Source organism: Saimiri boliviensis, chromosome 12 (assembly GCF_048565385.1).
Source record: "Saimiri boliviensis isolate mSaiBol1 chromosome 12, mSaiBol1.pri, whole genome shotgun sequence".
In the NCBI taxonomy this organism is placed as follows: Eukaryota; Metazoa; Chordata; class Mammalia; order Primates; family Cebidae; genus Saimiri; species Saimiri boliviensis.
This window is the reverse complement of record NC_133460.1, coordinates 42,484,152-42,508,098: the sequence shown is the minus strand read 5'-3', so window position 1 is coordinate 42,508,098 and position 23,947 is coordinate 42,484,152. Positions and strand designations below refer to the sequence as shown.

General features: G+C 41.0%; 1 pseudogene; it reads right to left on the bottom strand.

The window, feature by feature from the left end:
- Positions 1–6,843: 6,843 nt before the first annotated feature.
- The window catches only part of LOC101047366 (uncharacterized), a 70,099-nt pseudogene continuing 52,995 nt past the window's right edge, over positions 6,844–23,947 (bottom strand).

Sequence of the window (23,947 nt, the reverse complement as noted above, 5' to 3'; positions counted from 1 at the left end):
ATAGTAAACTAGCAGCAAACAGTATTTGCTTAATCATAATAGCCAAAATACTCGAAATGGATCAACCCTCAAATGAGGAGGTAACTAGTTGAATGGAGAACAAAAGAGGTGAAGGGTATTTGAGAGAGCTAATATCTTCCTCTGCTATAAGAGGTCAGTAGATAACGTTTAAAACTGATAAATCAAGTGGTAGCAGTATATTTGTATGATGTAAAGATTTGGGGTAAATTAGAAGAAAAAAATCACTCAGAGATGATGTGGTTTTGTAAGGGTGGGATGGGAAAGGCGAGGAACTGCTCTTTTTAGTGAAACATTTTAGACTATTCGACTTTTGAACTTTGATACATTTTAAGCTAAAACATTAATTAAAAATTATGTTTTAGACAGAACAAAAAAAGGGATTGAAGAGTGAAAGATCAAGAGGGAATGATTCCTTGGGAGCGGCAGTTGACAAAGCAAATTACAGAATATACTCAGTGAGAATCAGATGAAACACGGGACATAAAAGGCTCCGGACCAAGAGGTCCCAGCGAAGCATTCAGAGGAGAAAGGCTGCAACCAGGAAGTCCACACACTCACAGCTGCTTCCAGGCCCCGGTGCTCACCCAGTAACAAAGCCACTTCTGTCTGGGAAAACCACAGCAAGGCGAGGCAGGGAGCAGAAAGCCTTTAATTGGGGCGGCCAACGAGCGGCCCCGTGAACTCCAAATGCCTCCAGCAGGCTGGGGCATGCTTTCTCTTTCCTTTCCTCTGTGCCCACCCATAGATGGCCTCGCTCTCCAGGGCTTCTCAACAGGCATTGTTGGTCTTTTGGTTTCTCCCCTGCTCTGGGTCCCGAGCCATCTTTCTGCCTTTTTGCTGTTCTGCCCTGAGCATGCTATAGGCCAGCGTCCTGTGTTCTCAGCTCACCCTCTCTCCATTAAGATGTTTCTATCCAGGTTTCACTTTCTCAGACCTCGCCAGGTGACTGGGCATCTAATCTAATAATCCAGTAATAAAATCAGTGGTAACTAAAGGCTCATAGCCAAATATGTTAACCCTTTCTATGAACATTTCCAGTTTGGTAGTGGCCTGTGGACCTTCAACTCAGAGGAATTATTATCTGGGAAAGCTGGGCAGTCAGTGTCCAGAGATTAGGGACTTTTGGGTTGGGCGATCCCTGGCTCCCCTGAAACTGCTCAATGAAAGAACCTTCTGAGCATAGTTGAGCCAGCCTCAAGGTCCCCAGTTAGAGCTTTTTGGTATTGATCCAGCCCCACGTTGATTTCATCTCCCTCTGCATTGAAAGAATCAATCTATTCTGCACTATTTTGTGCTTGTTTATTGGTAAGTTTTCCTAAGACAGGTTGCATGTGTGTCCTTTTTCTTCCTAAACTGATCCATGACCTCCTTGAGGGCTGGTGTCCCGTTGTCAAATGACAACTTCCTTTATTATCTACACATGTCCTCCTTGACAAGTTTTGGGGCCTTAACTCAGAACCCTTTGGCTAAGAAACCTGCAATAGGCATGAAATGAAGCGCTGATGGGAAAGAAGGTATCAGTCTGTGCCTGCAGGAAAGAGAGCTAGTTAGAATGGCGATCATTAAAAAATCTGGAGACAGCAGATGCTGGAGAGGATGTGGAGAAATAGGAACACTTTTACACTGTTGGTGAGAGTGTAAATTAGTTCAACCATTGTGGAAGACAGTGTGGCGATTCCTCAAGGACCTAGAAATAGAAATTCCATTTGACCCAGCAATCCCATTACTGGGTATATATCCAAAGGATTATAAATTGTTCTACTATAAGGACACATGCACACGAATGTTCATTGCAGCACTGTTTACAATAGCAAAGACCTGGAACCAACCCAAATGCCCATCGATGATAGACTGAACAGGGAAAATGTGGCACATAGACACCATGGAATATTATGCAGCCATCAAAAATGATGAGTTCGTGTCCTTTGTAGGGACATGGATGAACCTGGAAACCATCATTCTCAGTAAACTGACACAAGAACAGAAAATCAAATACCTCATTTTCTCACTCATAGGCGGGTGTTGAACAATGAGAACACATGGACACAGGGAGGGGAGCATCACACACTGGGTCTGTTGGGGGGAATAGGGCAGGGACACTTGGGGGTGGGGAGTTGGGGAAAGATAGCATGGGGAGAAATGGCAGATATAGGTGAAGGGGAGGAGGGCAGCAAATCATGCTGCCATGTGTGTACCTATGCAACAATCTTGCATGTTCTTCACATGTACTTGCAAACTTAAAATGCGGTTAAAAAAAAAAAAAGAGAGTGCTAGAGAGAGGACGGAAGTAGGGCAAAGAGGCCAAGCACCTTTGTCAGCACTCAGCAAGAGCAGGTTTCTCTGGAGTGGAGAGCACACTGGGTTTCTGGGAGGGCAGGTACTCACATGAAATTTTGGGGACTTAGTGTTTTTAAAACATTCTTCTTTGCTTATACTGCCCAAGCTGGGCTCATAAGAGGGCAAAATACTGGGAAATGACCCATTGGACCTGTAATTCTCAAAATCTCATGACATACTGTTAGGACACTAAACAAATCCACCTAAATAGTTTCTGACCTGTGTCTCATGTTGATTGGTGATTTCAAATGCCAGAGAGGGTGAAGGAAGAATGCGGTATAACGGTGGTTATTTACCTGTAAGGAAGAGTGAATTAGAAACAGCTAGTAATGGCAGATACAGAAACATTAGAGGTTAAAAAATAAAAGCTAAAAATAAACATTATTGTATTTTAAAATATAAAAACATGAAATGTGCTTTTATTAAAGTACAGATAAAAAGAAGGAAATAAAAACACCCATGTTAAAGAGTGAAATGTGAAGGGGTAAGAAACATGTTACACTTTTCAAATCTTTGTATTTTAGAATACACATGTGTACACATATATAATATATACTATATACACACACATTTCAGAACATAAAGGAGGTGTTATAATACATATTGTTATAGAATTTGCTTTTTTACTTAGTACATTATTATAAGCATCTTTCCCTGCCAATAAATATTCATTTACTTTTTCATTTCTTTTTTTTTTTTTTTTTTTCTTTTCTGAGATGGAGTTTCGCTCTTGTTGCCCAGGCTGGAGTGCAATGGCGCGATCTCGGCTCACCGCAACCTCCGCCTCCTGGGTTCAGGCAATTCTCCTGTCTCAGCCTCCTGAGTAGCTGGGATTACAGGCACACGCCACCATGCCCAGCTAATTTTTTGTATTTTTTTTTAGTAGAGACGGGGTTTCACCATGTTCACCAGGTTGGTCTTGATCTCTCGACCTTGTGATCCACCCGCCTCGGCCTCCCAAAGTGCTGGGATTACAGGCTTGAGCCACCGCGCCCGGCTACTTTTTCATTTCTAAAGCTTGAAGATGATGTCATTGTATAGATGTGCAAAATTAACCAAATCTCTACTTTTTTTTTGAGTCAGAGTTTTGCTCTGTCACCCAGGCTGGAGTGCAGTGGCACGATCTCGGCTCACTGCAACCTCTACCTCCCGGGTTCAAGAGATTCTCCTGCCTCAGCCTCCTGAGTAACTGGCACTACAGGTGTGCACCACGACAGCCAGCTAATTTTTGTATTTTTAGTAGAGACAGGGTTGCACCATGTTGGCCAGGCTGGTGTTGAACTCCTGGCCTCAAGTGATCCACCTGCCTCGGCCTTCCAAAGTGCTGGGATTACAGGTGTGAGCCACAGTGCCCAGCCTTTTTTTTTTTTTTTTTTTTTTTTTTTTTTAAAGACAGGATCTTTCTCCATCTTCTATGCTGGAGTGAAGTGTTATAATCATAGTTCACTGTAGCCTCAAACTCCTGGGCTCAAGCAATCCTCCTGCCTTAGCCTCCCGAGTACCTTGGACTAGAGGTACATGCCACCTGGGTAATTAAAATTTTTTTTTGGTAAAGATGGAGTCTCATTATGTTACCCAGGCAAGTCTATTTTTTTTTTTGGGGGGGTGGTGGTGGGGGGACAGAGTCTTACTCTGTCTCACCCAGGCTGGAGTGCAGTGGCACAATTTTGGCTCACTGCAGCCTCCTCCTGCTGGGTTCAAGTGATTCTCCTGTCTCAGCCTCCCAAGTAGCTGGAACTACAGGCATGTGCCACCACATCCAGCTAATTTTGTATTTTTATAAAAATAGGGTTTCACCATGTTGGCCAGGCTGGTCTCGAACTCCTGACCCCAGGTGATCTGCCTGCCTTGGACTCCCAAAGTGCTGGAATTACAAGTGTAAGCCACCGTGCCTGCCTGATCTCTACAACTGAATTGTTTCTAGTTTTTCATTGTTAAAAGCAATGAAATTATTACCTTATTGATATTTAGAGTGTTTACTATTATATATGCTGAATATTATGCTCTTTATTTTTTTTTTTTTTGTTGCTATTCAAAGTCATCAAAACGCTTTTAGCTCCTGTTGGTAGGCAAGGCATGGGCCAAAAGAACTAAAGATAAAGGAGCAGCTGGATTTAATCTGCAAGCAGCTGAACTGATGCTGTGAAAAGGGCTTGGGCTGCCTATCAGTAAAAGAACAATAAACAAAGATGTAAGAAAAAGTAACCGATTTTTACTAATTTAACAAATGTAAAGACACTTGGATTTTTAAAAACTGTCTTTATTTTCAGTCTATTTCACAGTTTTTAAAGAAGATGTAACCAATTCTTAATATTCTGAAAGTAGAAACCTCAGGTGAGTATATAAACGTTTTCTCTTTCCTTTCTACTTCTGCGGTGGAAGCCTGAACGCTGTATCTGTTACTGCAATTACCTCCTAATCCTCCACAAGTGGCAGCTTCCAGGGAAGCAAACAATGGCTGTGGGAAAAACTTTAAAACCTCTAAAACTTAAGCTGAAATTTAAATTTATTTTAAAAGATTAGCAACAAAAAACATGCATCAGTTGTTCTCGACCTAGATAGAGTCCAAGAAGCTCTACAATTGAACTGTGTAAAATAGTCGCCACAGATCACAGTTGACTGTTGAGCATTTGAAACGTGAGCAGGACAACTGAAGAACTGAATTTTTAATATTATTTACTTTTAGTTAACTTATATTTAAGAAGTGAAGCAACATATTTTTCCTGTAATAAACTATGATTCTGGTAGGACTACATTTCACTTTAACCATTGCAGCATCAGATATTATGTTGTCAGGCGTGTTTTGGGTGTCTGTGTTGTTTCTAACTTTACACATAAACACACAGTCGAGTAGGTGGGATTCAGTTCCAATTATTATTTTCTATGCATTGATGTGACACAAGAATGTGTTTCTTTGAATACTGCGTGCAGGCAGCATGACTTAAAGTAATACTCGTATAAATTGAAATACTTAGTATTTCAATTAAACTTTTTTCTTTTCTTTTCTTTTCTTTCTTTCTTTCTTTCTTTTTTTTTTTTTGGAATGGAGTTTCACTCTTGTTGCCCAGGCTGGAGTGCAATGGTGCGATCTTGGCTCACCACAACCTCTGCCTCCCAGGTTCAAGTGATTCTCCTGCCTCAGCCTCCCAAGGACTGGGATTACTGGCATGCACCACCATGCCTGGCTAATTTTGTATTTTTAGTAGAGATGGGGTTTCTTCATGTTGGTCAGGCTGGCCTCAAACTCCCGACCTCAGGTGATCCTCCCATCTCAGCCTCCCAAAAGTGCTGGGATTACAGGTATGAGCCATCACACCTGGTCTAATTAAACTTTTTTTCCTACTTAAAAATGAATATGAATGAATTTTAGATTTAAAATGAAGGCATGCTACTAATGGAGAATCAAATGGAGATGTAGACGTTGTACAACAGCAAAGAAAACAAGAGACTGGAAGAAGGTATGTTGCCAGTTTCGCAGTGAGTGGCAATTGCAATTTGCTGTGGCAGAGCTGTTTGTTGTATAATTCTTTCCTAAGACAATAAAGTGGGCAATATTAAGACACATTTTCAGCAAATACATACTGAATTTTGGTAAGAAGTTTCCGCTAAACAGTAAAATAGTTGATAAGTCATCTGAAATTAGAATTAAATGTCTAATAAAATATTTTACACACACACACACACACACACCATTTAGCTGGAAAAATGGTAAAATAAGTTATGAGTTTAAGTTATGGAAATTGTTAGTCAATTATGAGGCTAGAGAGTAAAACACATGTTTTACAGAAGTAAAAGATTTTGTGAATAAAAACTAAAAAATTAAAAAATAAGTCATCAAACAATTGCCTAAACATGATCTTTCAACAATATAAATGATCAGGTGATTCAAAATTTGAAAAATTACAAGTACCTTTTTTTCTTTAAGGTGTGCACTTTTATTCAACTGGTCTCAAGTCAGTGTACAGGTAAGCCCTGGCTGCCTCCACCACTCCCAGGGACACCAAGAGCCCTCATACATCTCAAGTTGGGGGACAAAAAAGGGGGCCACAAAGGCTGATCATTCAAAATAAAGCAAAATAAAAAAGTACTACGGCAAAGATAGAAAATTTTTTGCATTTCATAATTTACACGAAGGCAATGCTATCACCTCCCCGTGTGGACTCGGAAGAGAACTAGACCGTTCTCCTTAGACAGAAGTGGGTGGATTTTAGGAGGGCAAGGTACTTCCTGTAACAATGCATTTCGCAATATTTGGAATGACTATTTAAAAAAGTACAATGTACAATCAAAGTCCTCAGCCACATTGTAGAACTTTGGGGAACTGCTGTCACCTTCACCGTTCAGTTTTCAAATCCTGAGTCAAGCCAAAAAACAAACCAACCAACCCCAAACCAAAACAAATAAAGCCATGGCAATCTCATCTCGTTTTCTGCACAAGTTAGGTTTTGTCAAGAAAGGGTGTAATGCAACTAAATCACAGTCTGCCTAGAAGCGTTTGCGGTGGATGATGGAGGGGCCGGACTCATCATACTCCCGCTTGCTGATACACATCTGTTGGAGAAGCCGCCAATCCACACAGAGTACTTGCTCTCAGGAGAAGCAGTGATCTTGATCTTCATCGTGCTGGGTGCCAGGGCGGGAATCTCCTTCTGCATCCTGTCGTCGATGCCAAGCTACATGATGGTGCTGCCAGAGAGCACTATGTTGGTGTACAGATCGTTGTTGATGTCCACATCACGCTTCATGATGGAGTTGAAGGTAGTTTCTTGGATGCCACAGGATTTCACTCCCAGGAAGGAAGGCTGGAAGGGCGCCTGGGGCAGCGGAACCGTTCATTGCCGATGGGGATGACCTGGCCATTGGGCAGCTCCTAGCTCTTCTCCAGGGAGGAGCCGGAGGCCGCCATCACCATCTCCTGCTCGAAGTCCAGGGTGACATAGCACAACTTCTCCTTGATGTCATGCATGATTTCCCATTCGGCAGTGGTGGTGAAGCTGTGGCTGTGCTCAGTGAAGATCTTCATAAAGTAGTCTAGTCAGGTCCCGGCCAGCCAGGTCCAGATGCAGGATGGTGTGGGGGAGGGCATAGCCCTTGTAGATGGGCACAGTGTGGGTGACCCCATTACTGGAGTCCATCACGATGCCAGAGGTGTACAGGGACAGCACAGCCTGGATGGCCACGTACATGGTTGGGGTGTTGAAGGTCTCAAACATGATCTGGGTAATGTTCTTGAGGAGTTCAGGGGGCCCTCGGTCAGCAGCACTGGGTGCTCCTCAGAAGCCACACGAAGCTTGTTGTAGGTGTGGTGCCAGATCTTCTCCATGTTGTCCCAGTTGGTGACAATGCCGTGCTGGATAGGGTACTTCAGGGTCAGGATGTCTATCTTGCTCTGAGCCTTGTCACCCACATAGGAGTCCTTTTGACTCATGCCCACCATCACACCTTGGTGCCTGCGGCGCCCCATGGTGGAGGGGAAGACCACTCCAAAGCTGGCCTTGCACATGCCAGAGCCGTTGTGTTAACGATGAGCGCTGCGATATCATCATCCGTGGTGAGCTGGCAGCAGGTGTGGACAGGCGGCAGAGCAGCGATGGGGAGGCTCTGTGCTCCCTGGGTGGATGCAGTCTCCACGGTCAAAATTACAAGTACTTTTCTTTAGCTTCAGATGCTGTGCAACATAAGAGACATTATCCAATTAATTTCTTCAGGTATATTTTGTCTTAATGGGCTTCCACATTTCAAAGAAATGTTGTAAATTTGTGGCTTAACATTAAACTCATGATGTCATAATATCTGAGTCTTCTACATTTGTCAAAGTGTTCAAGCTAGAATTGAAAGAAAAATATTTTTTATGATAGATGATGCTCCAACTGTGTTAGGTTGAAATTGAATTTACTGGAATTTTAAAATAAGTGACTGATATTTCCCTTATATGATATATATTGAAGATATTTGTGCTTCTTGCTGGTACAGACGGTATGAAAGTGTTATGATATAGTTGTTAACATCCTTTTACATGTGTGTGCAAATGCTGTTAATGATTGGCAGTCTATGGAACTGTTGAAAGAAACAGAAGACAATGAATTGAATGATCTTGTGTTCTTTGGCAATGCTCGTTGGTTGAGCTGTGGAAGAGCTTTACAGATTCACTGTTTTGTCAGTTCCAATTTTCTAGAAATAAAAACATTATTTACCAAACATTCAATTATTAAAGATAAAAGTAGCAGTGTGATTTACATTTTCTCACTGATATCACACCGCCTATGAATGTGCTAGGTTTGAAGTTCCAAGGAAAGGGAAAACTTATTTGTGACCTAGCTAGACAGACAGAACAATTTATGTTGAAATTGAAACTTTTCATCACACAAATCAATAATGATTTTATACATTTTCTACAGTATGAATTAATATGCAGAATATTTTCATGAAAATTGTCGAAAGTACAAGGAAAATTTGAACACTTGATACTGATAAATTTAGAGATGTATTTCAATGTGTTAAATACTTTTAAAATTTGATGTTATTCTTGAGTGGACATGGGAGTATGAATTCATTTAACTGAATTTAGTTAAATAAATGTAGTTTTGAAATTGAAAATTCTTATGCTTCAAAGTCAAAGCAATTTTGTTTTTAAAAAAAGAACCAGTTTATCAATGTAAATGCAAATTATGTTAGTCACTATTGATGTGGTCACCTGTGCCTGAAAACAAATTGACTCATGGTGTCAAGCGAGGCCTTTACGCGATAAGACAACAGCTGGCTTCACTGTCTTAAGTTCCTGAAAGAGAGCAGAGACCGACCATGATCAATACATTCCTGAGCCTGGCTAAAGAGAGATTGCCACGTGCTATAATTCAGGGGAAAAATTAATCTGGAGGTTTCTATCTCCCTTAGCTACCTTTTCCATACTCTTGTTTTGTCTGGATTCATGCCAGATTCAGGATATTCATGTTAAGGATGCCTTGTGGTTTAAAAAAGCAATTATTGGATTAAGTCAGAAGAGCTGGATGAGAGGTCCTGGTTAATTACACAGTCTCTTTCAGTTTTCTGGTCTGGATTGGATCACTTGATGTATAAGAAATCTGCTAGAGCCAAGGTTTTGTGTTTCTAACTTGTTCTGGTAGTAGCTGAGACGCAAATCCCAAACTATGTAAAACTCAATTAAAACCTCAACTCTATTCTAAGAACAAGATTTGAAATGCTACCATTTTCTTTCTTCTTTATCAGAGAAAGAAGAATGTGGAATAATATGCTTATATTATTTTCTATTTACTGGGAGTCACTATTACGTTGTTTTTATAAAAGCTGCTTGATATTTTCCCCTTATCAAAATGAAATAGTAAGAAGGAAGATTTAAGAAAGCTGTTATATTTCTTTTTCTTTTTTTTTGTTTTTTTTTTGAGACGGAGTTTCGCTCTTGTTACCCAGGCTGGAGTGCAATGGCGCGATCTCGGCTCACCGCAACCTCCGCCTCCTGGGTTCAGGCAATTCTCCTGCCTCAGCCTCCTGAGTAGCTGGAATTACAGGCACGCGCCACCATGCCCAGCTAATTTTTTGTATTTTTAGTAGAGACGGGGTTTCACCATGTTGACCAGGATGGTCTCAATCTCTTGACCTCGTGATCCACCCGCCTCGGCCTCCCAAAGTGCTGGGATTACAGGCTTGAGCCACTGCGCCCGGCTGAAAGCTGTTATATTTCTAATCTTGCTCTTTATTTGTAAGTGTGGGACTCTAAAAATGGAAGGCTGTATGTGTAATAGCATTATAGAGAAAATGGCCAAAGAATCATATTTCTTTCTCTCACTCACTGATAAAGCCTTCAAATGTTAGTCTGAACTAACTTTTAGTGGTGTTAGAAGTGAAAACTAGCTCTCTAGGGTAGATAATTTTTATGCTAATTTCATGCACCTCAATGTAGACAATTACTATAGGGCATGTGAATGATCCATTCACGGAATGAAGAAAAATTATTCCAAATTATTATTGATGAGTTAATCAAGATAACCATGTAAAGTTTCTTTATCCATTAGTGGTAACATCTACAGTATTTCACAATCATCATAATAAAAGAGCCAAATGCTAATGGGCAAGGTAATCAGACCTTAATGAAGAAGAGTGAAAAATCTGCTTTAAAAAATAGTTTACAGTTTTCATAATCACTGAAGTGGTCAGTGAGTCCCAAGATTCCTCATATTTCATAATGTGTGTTTGCAAATTTTTTTCATCACTTAAAAAATAGTCAATTTTTTCCAATGTAAAAAAGAATAGAAATAAATGAAGAGGGATTCATTTTTAAAAATAAATGCATATTTAAAAAGCTATTCATATTGCAATGGTGACTTAAAATGGGGGAATCTCTACATTTAAAAACGCGCAACTACTGTTTTACGTTTTCTTCTCCCATCTTTATCCTTCTACTCAAATTTTGTAATTTTATCAATACAAGCTCAGATAAGTCTGGAGTCCCAATTTTATTATGCTCATTCATCACACCTGCTGCAGCACGGAGGCCTAGCTGGGGCAGCACCCTCCATGGAGCCAGTGGGAACTCCGCCCCTTCTGAGTTGGGGCAGGAGCTCCGGAGGTGCTGGTGCAGCCGCCCAAAGCCTGTCTGCAGACTCAGGTCTCTTGCTCTACAGAGCAGACAAGAGCTCTGCCCTCCTGGGTGGGGCCACAGCCACCTAAGCTACTGGAGTGGATCTGAGGCGGGCCCAGGAGCAGGCAGCCTCCGGAACTAGTAGTTCGCAGGTGCAGCTGTAGCCTCCGGAACTGTGGCCGCAGACCTGGGCCTTCCGCTCCAGGGGGCAGGCAGAAGCTGGGACAAGCAGGAACCCGGCCCCTTCTGAGTTGGCGGGGCAGGAGCTCCCCTGTGCACCCGCTGACGCCCTCCCAGACAGAGGACCTGGGCATCTCTGCGACCTGCATCCTTGCTGGCAGGACGCGTCAATTAAGCAGAAGCATTCTTCTTCTATACTCTTAAATGAAAAAGTCAACTAGAACAACAAAAAAGGTAACTGTGACGTGATGGTGTGTTACTTAGCTTGATTGCGGTAATCATTTCACAATGTAAATGCATATCAAAGCATCACATTTACACCTTTAATACGTACAATTTTTATTTATCAATTAGGTCTCACTAAAGTGGAAAAAAAAGAGTGAGAAATAATACATGCATATACTGCTTTAGCCAATATTTTTACATTGTTAAATCTTAAATTTTGGGGGGTACATAGTAGGTGTATGTATTTATGAGGTACATGACATATTTTGATACAGGCATAATAATCATCACATCAGGGTGAGTGGGGTACTCATCACCTCGGGCATTTATCCTTTCTTTGTGTTAGATACAATCCAATTTTACTAGTATTTTTAAATAATAATTATATTTGACTGTAGTCACCCTGTTGTGACTAGATCAGATACTAGACCTTATTCGTTCGAACTATATTTTTGTACCCATTAACCATCCACACTCCCCGGCATTGCCTACTACTTTTCCCAGCCTCTGGTAACCATCATTCTGTTCTCTCTGTGAGTTAAATTACTTCACTTTTTAGCTTTCACAGATAAGTAAGAACATACAATATTTGTCTTTCTATGCCTGACTTATTTCACTTAACATATGATTTCTGGTTCCATCCATGTTGTTGCAAATAACAGGAATGCATTCTTTTTTATGGTGGAATAGTATTCCATTGTGTATTATATACCACGTTGTCTTTGTCTTTTGAGGACACAGGTTGCTTCCAAATCTTGGCTGTTGTTAATAGTGCTGATATAAACACATGGGAGTGCAGATATCTCTTCAATATTCTTTTTTTTTTTTTTTTGAGACAGAGTTTTGCTCTTCTTGTTCAGGCTGGAGTGCAGTGGCATGACCTCAGCTTGCTGCAACCTCCACCTCCTGGGTTCAAGCGATTCTCCTGCCTCAGCCTCCTGAGTAGCTGGGATTACAGGCATGCATCATGATGCCCAGCTAATTTTGTATTTTTAGTAGAGATGGAGTTTCTCCAAGTTGGTCAGGTTGGTCTCGAATTCCCAACCTCAGGTGATCCACCTGTCTCGGCCCCCCAAAGTGTTGGGATTACAGGCGTGAGCCACCGAACTCAGCCGGCATCTCTTCAATATTCTGATTTCCACTCTTTGGGGTATATACCTAGCAGTGAGATTGCTGGATCATATGGTAGCTCTATTTTTAGTTTTTTGAGAGCATCCAAACTGTTCTCCATAGTGGTTGTACTAACTTCCATTCCCACTAATAGTGTACAGGGTACCTTTTTCTCAGCATCCTTGCCAGCATTTGTTACTGCCTGTCTTTTAGATAAAAGCCGTTTTAACAGGGGTAAGAGAATGTCTCATTATAGTTTTGATTTGCATTTCTCTGATGATCAGTGATATTGAGCACCGTTTCATATGCCTGTTTACCATTTGTCTTCTTTTGAGAAATGTCTATTCGAATCTTTCGTACATTTTAGAAATCAGATTATTAGATTTTTTTTCCTATAGATTCATTTGAGTTCCTCACATATTCTGGTTATTAATCCCTTGTCCGATAGTTCGCAAATATTTTCTCCCACTCTGGTTGTCTCTTCATTGTGTTGATTGTTTCCTTTGCTGTGCAGGAGCTTTTTAGCTTGATGTGATTAGCCAATCGTTTATGCAGAGCCTTGGCCTTGTTGGTGAAAAGAAATACTTTACAGAGTTTGTAAAGTTTACAAACTGTAAGATATTTGAACTCTGTGAAGTATTTAAAGAAGTTTACTCTGAGCCAAATGTGAGTTACTATGGCCCAAGACATAGTCTCAAGATGTCCTGAGAATGCGTGCCTGAGGTGATTGGGTTACTGCTTGGTTTTGTACGTTTTAGTGTGACATAAGAGATGAATCCATGCATGTGAGATATGCATTGGTTCAGAATGGAAAGGTGAGAGAACTGAAAGTAGGGGTGAGGGGACTTTCAGACCATAGGTGAGTTCAAAGGTTTTCTGATGGACAATTGGTTGAAAGAGTTAAGGTATTATCTGAAGACCTGGAATCAGTGGAAAAGAGTGTCTGGGTCAAGATAAGGGGTTGCCAAGACCAATGTTCTTATGAAGTCTCATAGGAGGCTGCCCTTAGACACAGCCCATCCCTTAGATGGGAAATGTTTCCTATTCAGATCTTTAAAAGGTGCTAGACCTCTTCAGGACTGGGAGGTCCTGGAAGGGGAGAGATCTATATGTTAATAGGATTGTTTATAGATGCAGATTTCCTCTACAAAAGCCAACTTTGCAGAACCATTTCAAAATATGGCAAAGAAACATAGTTTGGGGTAGACTATTCTGATTTCCTTTTTTATCTGTCATGTGATACTATGTCAGAGTCAGGTTGGAAAGTAAGCCAAGTAGGGTTAAATAAAACCCACCTGGGTAGGGGCATGGGGAGGGACAGCATTAGCAGAAATACTAAGGTAGATGACCTGCATGATCTGTACATGTACCCCAGAACTTAAAGTATAACATATAATAATAATAAAATAAAACCCACCTGATGAGATTTTTTTTTTTGGTTTGTAGGGCATGGCTCCCCAGGTCCCTTAGATAGGAATTTGGGCAAGAGAGAAAAACAGTGAGGATTTAATTATCAGCCTTGCCTTTGCCGATGCTTCTTTGCTCACTGAGTTTCCTGTCATCTTTCTTGGTCAAACCACACTTGACAATACTTCATCTACTTTTCAAGTTTCCTTATCTTTTTTTTTTTGAGACGGAATCTTGCTGTCACCCAGGCTGGAGTGCAATGGTGCGATCTTGGCCCACTGCAACCTCTGCCTCCCAGATTCAAGCGATTCTCTTGCCTCAGCCTCCCAAGTAGTTGGGATAACAGGCACCCACCACCACACCCGGCTAATTTTTGTAGAGACAGGATTTTGCCATGTTGGTCAGGCTGGTCTTGAACTCCTGACCTCAGGTGATCCACCTGCCTCGGCCTCCCAAAATGCTGAGATTACAGGCGTGAGCCACCAAGCCCGGCCTCATTATCTTTAAAGTAGGTTATTTAAGGGATTAAAGACATTTACAAAGCTGATGAATAAAGAACTCTTCTAGATTCTGTAATTTTATGAAAACTTCTAAAATTTTACACTTAACCTACACATACTAAATTCAAAGGCAATTCAAACACTCAACTAAGTTTTTATAGAAACAATTCTCTTCTTGCACTTATATTGGTTTATATAATGCTTGATTAAATTACATAAGTAAAGGAACACATAGAACCAGCATAAATACATTTGGAAACAAGTGCAATTGACTCTTGGTAAGCAGAAAACTTAAAGTGCCTGCTGCAGAGGTGTCTATAGTTACAAATTTCCAGCATGTTTTGTGAGTTTTGTAGAGGGAATGGTGAACATTGGTTATTCTGGTAAATTGGCTAAATAGCATTTGGTTAAGAAAACTTGCACTGTATATTATTCTAGATATATGAAATAGGGTTTTAGAAAGTTGAAGTTAAATGGGTAGTGGTGTATATTTACAAAGTATACTCCCTTTTAAGGCATCAAGCTCTGTTTTTGAATGTTAAATTTTAGGATATGTATTATTTTTCCACTAAGCACAGAGGAGTGGTAACAGTCAAGCTGGATAGAAAGATTTCTTCCTTGTGGCTTAACTACAATTACATTTTATTATGTTAAATATACATGTATCTTATGCAATCCTGTATAGTCAAATCTCAAGAGTGAGAGAATGGGAGAAAGCTAATCTGAGGTTGTAAAATAAATGGATTTTGAAAGCAAAGAAATACTGTTTTATTGCTCTGAAGTGCATGGGATAGCCTATACTAACCTTAAATTTTTGTTTTTCTTAGAGAACCTCAATGATATAATGGTAATGTATCAATTGAATAAGAAGTCTGTTCTATACTTAACAATGCTCAATAAGTGTTTGCCAAATGGATGACTGAAGTAGGTGGCTGCTTCCAGACATTAACATTATTTTTAAATCTCCATTGCCACAATTTTTTAAAAGTTAGTTTTCTTAGTAAATTATTACATTTCTTAAAAATGGTTACCTGGAACAATGGTTTCAGAGTGTGCCACCTGATATTTTGTTTTCCTGAAAAGCACATTGTAACATGTGCTGGAATGATTAAGAGCATGGATTCTGGAGTCAAACTGAGTTTATATCCCAGTTATACCACTTACTCATTTTAAATATTGGACAAAATAGTTTGACTTCAGTTTTCTCCTTTATAAGTGGGAATAATAACAATTCCTTCCTCACAGAGTTGTTTGAGCATTAAATGTAGAAGATAATGTGTGTTAATAATAGATTAACTATTAATCCACTGAATTATCTTTTCATCTTTGTCAAAAGTTAGTTTCCTATATTTGTGTGAGTCTATTTCTAGAATGCCAATTATTTTCTACAGATGTAGGTGTCTCTCCTTATGCTAATACCACACTGCCTTGATAACTAGCTTTATAGGAAGTCTTGAAATTAGGTACTGGTCTATCTTGGTAATGTTCAATGTGCACTTGAAAAGAATGTGTGTCTTATGTACATGGAGTGTTCTATGAATGCCAATTACGTTAAATTGGTTGGCAATGTCAAGTCTTGCAAATTAGGGGCCTAGGAGTCTGCAAATGTTTTCTATAAAAGGCCAGATACTAAATATTTTCAGTTTTGTGCTATACATTCTCTGTCACAACTACTCTGATCTGCAGTTAGAGCCAGACAATGCATAAATGGGTATGGCCATATTTGACTCATAATGAGCTGTATTTGGACCAAAGGCTGTAGTTTGCTGACCATGTTCTAAGGCCTTGCTGATTTCCAGTCAACTTCTTCTATCTATTATTGAAAGATGAGTGTTATAGTCAGCAACTAGAATTGTGAATCTGTTTCTCCTTTTAATTCTATCAGTTTTTGCTTTATGTATTTTAAAACTCTGTTACTAGGTAGATAACTGTTTAGGATTTTGGCTGGGCGCAGTGGCTCACACCTGTAATCCCAGCAGTTTGGGAGTCCAGGGTAGGCAGATCCCCTGAGGTCAGGAGTTTGAGACTAGCCTGGCCTGCATAGTGAAACCCTGTCTCTACTAAAAAAAAATTAGCCAGGCCTGGTAGCAAGTGTCTCTAATCCAAGCTACTTGGGAGACTGAGGCAGGAGAATCACTTGAACCTGGGAGGTAGAGTGCAGTAAGCCAAGATCACACCACTGCACTCCAGCCTGGGCAACAGAGCAAGATTCTATCTTAAAGGAAAAAAAAAGAAAAGAATTGTTATACCCTCTTATTTACTCCTTTAGAATTATGAAAGACCCTTATCATTTTGATCTGAAATCTACTTTTTCTAACATGAATCCAGCCACTCCGACTTTCTTTTGATTAGTGTGAGGATGGTATATCTTTTCTCATACTTTCTTAGAGCAGTCTGTGCTCAGGCCAAGCTTGCTTCCTACTCTGCGGTAAGGTGAGCCACCTCTACCTGCCTGGAGATAGACCTGTGGTCATCTAGTTCCACCAGTGCCTGGCAGGGTAAGTGTGATTTACTCTGGTATGAATTAGAAAACTACTGTGATTGCAGATTTAATTATAGAGCCTCTGCACTAGCTTTAATCTGTAATAAAACAGATAGACTTCAGTGTCTATATTTCTATCCTTTCAATGTTTTGAAGGAAAAGAAAAAAGTGTTTTGATTTGTTTGCTAAAACCTCTGCAGGAGAGTAGCATGTGAAGGGCTTATTGCATAGACATTAGCTTTTGTTACCTCATAAAGCACCATTTCTGAATACTGCATGCCTCCCTTACTTGTTAAAAAGAGACAGAACATCATAATGTTGTCAAACTTTGCTGCAGCAAAAGTGTAAAAATGTTGCTTTCTATTAGCAAGTTGTTTTTGCAACAGACATTCTTTTATTTTGTTACTAAGTAAGACAACAGCATCTCTCTATTCCTGTGTTGGGCTGTTATCACTGCATCTCACTCTGCCTCTGCCTCTCACCTGGCTCAAACCGCACCCCCAGAGATCTAGGAGGGACATGAGGGGCAGTATTGAAGTGAGGCCCAGGGAGGGGGAGAGCTTGAGGAATGGAGTGAGAAGGTGGTTCATCTTCCCTGTTAAGAAAAAACACTAGAAAGTTCTTCGGTTTGTTTTCCTGGTTTTGTTAAAATGAAGAATCCTTGAGTCCAAAAGCCGAAACAGCTCATCAGACATGTCACATATCTTTAAGCACAAGCTGGCTGGACCAGTTTCCCCAAATCACCGTCTGTTCTTGTCACTTGGCCACAAAGTCACATCTTGCAGTCTGGATAATCATGCACATTGAACACCTCCTAGAGATGGTTCTAAAAACTATTTGGGGGGAAAAACAGACTAAATATCCAGAGGTGATAACAAGGCCCCAGCCTCCCTGGAAAACACTCGTAGCACCAACCCAGTCCTCTTCCTAAGGCCTGGTCTCCAAAAAGGCAGCAATCATTTATGCCATTCATATTTATTACAAGGCCTACTGAGGTCTGTTTGTTCAGACACTTTTATGGAATTTCCAAGAATTCGTGCAACTTGTAAAATTATGAAATTTCTCATCTGGGTTCTTCCCCCCAGCTTCATCACGCAAGTAACTATTCTAGGTTTTGTGTTTACACTTCTTTGGGATTATTTAAATATTTAAATATCTAGCCATGTAGAATTCAAATATCTCTTAATGAGGCAAACTTCTAAGCAGAGACTTTACTTCAGCATTAACTGCTTTCCAACTGCAAATGATGTGAAAGTTTCCCCGAACTAATGGCTGGCTGACTCGATGGAAGATGTCACCTTTAAGTTCCCTGAAAAGAAAAAGTCCTCCGAGCTCGTCCAAGGCCAAGCACCCCTCACACCTTTACAGCATGAGGGGATATCAACCTGTTCAATGTGGTTAAAGGGAAAACAGTGAAATCTGAGTTGACAAGAGGAGAGGAACATCCACAAAAGGGAAATGAGCACAGAGAGAAATCAGTCAGAACCTCAGAGGAAGGAGCTGTGCTGGGTGTCACACTTTATAAAACATTAACTAGCTCTTCCTCTGACATTAGGAATCTGATATGATTTGCAGAGACAGTAGGGCAAAATGAACAGAAAATTTATTCTAGCCTAACATTCTTCTCTTCCATTTAGTAAGTGGCTTATTACGAAAGTTTATTTCTCTCAAAACTTGGTTTCTGTGCGGCCAGTTAGTTTTGTTCTGTTCCATGGCACCAACCTGGCTGTTAACCTGACCTTGTGCTCTGGCACTCAGGGATCAAAGAAGAAGGAATGATGTATGCTCCCAGCAATAATAGTGTGTAGATTCCAGGAAAACAGCTCAGAGAAGGGGCTTGTGAAAGTGAGGCTGGAGAGGAATTGTCTTGATGTGAGAAAGGTAGCATGCATAGGGTGGCTGTTAGATATCGGTGTTTTCTAGAAGCAATGGTGTAATGGAACCATCAAAGGGCAATGCTGAACTCAACTCCTTCTTGAAGACATAGGAGGTGGGACATTTGTGTCTTGAAAGAAGATTACACTAAGCCTGTTGTCTATTCCTTATTTCCTTCCAGAGCTATTAGTGGGTGCTATTTGCCAGGGTTGGTGTCTACAGAGGGCCAGGGGAATTCCAAGGGAGGGAGGCAAGGAGAGCTTCTTGGATTCCTGAAGGTAAAATACGTGGTGAGGTGCTTGAGGATCTCTGGTTCCCATTCAAGTGCCTGCAGCATTAAAGAGCCAACAAGGACTTAGGACAGAAGGCCACGCCAGGAATAAAGCACGTAAAGTAGACTCAAAATTGGTCTGTGCCAAACCTCTTAGGAATGGAGTATATGTCTGCTTAATGAAGGGGAACCCATCCATAGACTTAGGAAATGGAACACCAATATATGAGAGTCCTCAACCTATGGGAGCTCTAAAAGTGCTCCTAAATTTGAATCCCTCCCTTCCACTCTGGCTGAGACTTGGTCCCTAGGAAAACAGCAAAGTGCAAAGGTGTTGACTCTAGTCAGTTAATAAGTCCACTAGTGTTTCTGCATTACTCACTCTTAGTCACCAGTTATTCACTAAGCATCCACTGTGAGCATGAACAGGACTGTGTGCTGTTAGCTTGTGTCATTTGCTGATGTGTCTGCCCTCTTCAACTGCTCCTACTTCTAGTGTCTATGTAATATTTTGTATCTCCTGACAATGCAACTGGGTTGGGTACTAACAAAGAAGGCCAGAATGAGCTCAAGCGTATTGCATTATTGCTGGAAGAGTGTTCCCATTAATAAAAGCTGGCATTGTGTAATGTCATTCACATATTACTGTACATGAGATGATGCAATGTAATGCTGGCCTTTGATTCACCCAGAGTTTAAAGGGAGAATGAAACTGGTCATTCCAAATCCCTGCATTTTTACCACTGAGAATCATAAAATATTAGAGTTGGAAGGGACTTTAGAGACTATCTCACCCAACCTCCTTTGTTTTACCAATGGGAAATCTGAGGCTTATGTTATTCTTTGTTGAATGTACCAACTGGAATCTGGCCAAAGTGCCTGTTTCTACTCACAAATGTAACGTTTAGAAACAGATTGGGTCCTGTGCCATCTGCTACCATCCTTGGTAGACTAGAAGACTAGGAATCCAGATTAGTTCCAAACTGTCTAATGCACTTCATCTACATTATTAGCATCCTGGTTCCAGAAATTCTCTCCCTGAGGGTACTAGTTTGTGGCACAAAGGTAGGGAAAATAAAAATAATTCTTGTTTTCTTATAATTTCATCTGATTCATCACTGCATCAAGGTGAGCTCGCTAATCTTAGATCTCAGATCTCCAGGGCATGGGCCCAGCCCTCTTTGTTTGATACAGAGCTATGAAGATTGTCTAGCTTTGGTAGCAACCTCAATGGCATGTTTTTGTTGGACCATTTAAAAAATGACATAGTCCCCATTGGAGCTTGCACCTGTGTGTTTGTCTACCTTCTGCTGTATCTCCTTAATAGAGGAGGCAGGTAGTCTATCTGTTTAGAATAAGTTCAGGCTACATAGTCTATACAGCATCAAAATCTGGAATGTAGTTCACAGTTCACTTTTGCTGAAATTATTTGTGTAATTGTGGAATGGGTTAGAAAGGGCATTTTAAAGAGTTATTCTTGGCTGTGGCAGGCTTTGTTCAATGGAAACATGTTTGGCTTTGAGTGAGTTGGCCTAACAGGGAAGTCGTGGACAACGTCCTCTTTCTTAGGAAAGCTTTCAAATGAAGAGTACTGCAAAAATCTTGGAGATATGGAGCCAAATGAAGCTGTTGACTCAGGGTTGGCCATTACAAGTGTTTTGTACCCAAGGACAAATTTGCCCGGGATCAAGATGCTTAGTAGGACTCCTGAGAGTGCCAGAAAGGAGACTGGAAATTAGCAGAACTTGCTTCAGTGTTTGAGAAGGGCCCTCCTATGTTTACATAATACAGAGTTTTTGAAATAGAAACCCCTGGCCAGAAAATTAGAGGCCAAGAGAAGAAATAGAAATTAAATGAAATTCTTCCTTCAGCCTCCCCCTCATCCCTGTAAAAATAGACAGAGACTTCCTCTTCCACTTACAGATGGGGAGAGCGCTGCTTTGCAGTTAGAGCTGAGTTGTGAGGTTGAGGCAAGCTGGTTTGGTTTGGCAGCTCGGAATTATCATCTCTTTGAATTGAAACCCGTTCCCTACAGGGTCTTTGGACTGGGAAATAGTACAACCTCCCCATGCATAAGAGTAGGAGGCACTCCATTTAACTCTAGAACACCATTTTTTGGCAAGCCTAGCATTTAGGCTTACCTTAGCTATATCCTCCTTCTTTATCTGAAGCTGGGCATTGAAACTTATCCCTGCCACCCACTAGTGAGAGAGCAAAGTGTATCAGAATGGTCTTTTTAAAGGTTTGGTATGTTCAAGAGACAAACACAGTTTTGTTTTCATTCATTCACTTGCTTACTAAACATTTATTCAACTGCTGCCTCTCCTAATCTGTGTGATTTGCCATGTTTGTGGAGAATGGAATATGAAATGACTGAGTCTTGGCCATCTACAATCTTCCACACTAGGCAGGGAGATAAGACAGACCCACAAATAATGATAATAAGCAGTGAAATGTAACAAGTGCCTCAAGAAGGAGAATGAAAGGTTATAGAAATTCAGATCAGAGGAGGACCTGGCTGAGCTGAGTAGGACAGGGAAGGCTTCATGGTGGAAGCGATAGCAGGGATTATAAAGAGTAGTGTTTTAGGTGGTGAACTGCACATGCAAAGGCATTAAGGCCACAGAGCATGGAGGTATTTTGGAAAATAATGAGGCCTCTAGCTGGAGGTAATGTGGAGGAAGAGTTGAGGGTAATAGGCACTAAGACTGAATGGGAGCTTTGAAATGCCAGAAGAACCTGGAATGTTAGGTAGGAGAACAATGAAGAGTCACTGAAGATTTCACAGACCGAAAACAAGCTATACTGTAGAAAAATGTATGTGGTAAATGGGTTTAGAAGGTGAGGTAAGAAAGGGGAGGTGATTCGGGAAGCAGTTAAAATAGCCTGGGCTGTAGACAATGAAAGTCACGAAGAGGGGTGGGAGAGTGAGAGGAAGAGGAAGAGGCGGTAGAAACACATTGACAAGGCAGATAGGAGACGCTGTGGCACTAAGGTGAAAGCTGATCAGATGTGGGGCAGGTAAGGTAGAACACCTGTCAGTGATGACCGAGGAGTTTTAGCTTGGTTGTAATTCCCTCCTGGGTAATGACCACGAATGTTTCTGTTTAGGGGGAAGGGTTTAAGAGAAAACTGATTGCTAGGATGAATTTGTCCAGGGCTTATACCTAGGAAATATAATGATCACTAAAGCAGTAGCCTCAGAAAATATATTGAGGGCTACACTGTGATGGAACTTTCTTGAGGGTGACAGATACAGAGAATGTGCAAGGCAGAAAAGGCCTGCTCTCAGTGAACTTACAGTTGAAGAGGCAAGCATAGCACAGAGGAATAACGCCATACTCTATAAGAAAGAATATAATGAATGGCTTCATTATGCATTCAAGATTGTGAATTATATAGACATTTAGAAGCAAAGAAGAGCAATGAAATAGGTGGGGCTTCTTGGAGGAAATGTTACATAAGGTGTTGGGATTTGGAAGGAAGGAAGAAGGAGCGAAGCAGGAGAACAACACAAATAAAGGCAAAGTGCTGGGGGTGGACAGTTGTGTTTATGAGGAACTGAATAGACTAACCTGGGCATCTCGTCTACAGGAACTTAGAAGAGTTCTCAGTCATCTGAGAGGTATGAAGGGTGCAGGAGAGAACAAACATTGAGCAAGATTCACAATAGGAGCATGCAAATATTATGCACCACTCATCACATGCAAATATTATGCACCACTCATATCAGTGATATTGTGAATGTTAATATTACTCTTTTGCAGTGATGAGAGAAGGAAGGTTGAATGTGTGTATATGAAAGAACAAAGTTCCTATTTTTGGCAGGGAACCAATAAATAATGCTAAAAATTAATAAATCAAGAAATGGCATTGTAAGTACACCTACAAACACAGTGATGCCTGGGGAGGCAAGAGCTGCAGGAGGTGAGGGCGGTTGCCTCTGGGGTAGGAGGATTGGGTTAAAGTGGGGCAGGAGGCTGCGAATTTTAATTACATGATGTGGATTTTAAAACTTTCTAAGTATAGTGTTATGGTTTTTGAAAAAAAGAATGGGCTGGGTGTGGTGGCTCATGCCTGTAATCCCAGCATTTTGGGAGCCTGAGCTGGGCGGATCCTGAGGTCAAGAGATCGAGACCATCCTGGCCAATATGGTGAAACCCCATCTCTACTAAAAATACAAAAATTAGCTGGGCATGGTGGTGCGCACCTGTAGTTCCAGTTACTCGGGAGGCTGAGGCAGGAGAATTGCTTGGACTCGGCAGGTGGAGGTTGCAGTGAGCCGAGATCGTGCCACTGCACTCTGGCCTGGCAACAGAGTGAGACTCCATCTAAAAGAAAGAAAGAAAGAATGAATGAATGAAATTTTAAAATGCCGATCTGATTTCATCCTGGGGTGATGATTTGAGTGCATAAGTAAGACAGAACACCTGCGCCCACTGTGCTGCCTTTGATGCAGAGCCTAGGATGGTTTCTTGGGAAGGTGCAAGACTGTTTCAGCCGAACTTGCTCCCTGATTTTTCCACATTCCTGGGGGGTCCTCCAAACTCAGCCATCTCAGATCGCTTTCCTTTTTAAACGGTGCCTTAGCCTTCCATCTGTTCTTCCCTCCACCTGGTCTAAGGCAGCCTGGGCAGCAGCATCCGTGACACCTCACTTCATTGATGGCCCCTTGGAAAGAAGCTCCAAACTTTCATTCCATCCTACTGCAAATTATTAACAGGATGTTTCCTGTTCATGTATATTAGCAAAGCGCTAGTAAAAGTGATAATTGTGAGGAAGGGATAAAGTTGAATTGATCTTACAGAGTTCTTACCCTCATGGTCTCGGGCTGTGGTTCCTAATTCCATTGTCCATTTCTAATGATCTGGTCTGGACTTGATTGTCCCATTTTTATTCCAGATGGCTTATCCAGTTAAGAAAGGAAAAAACAAAACAAAATC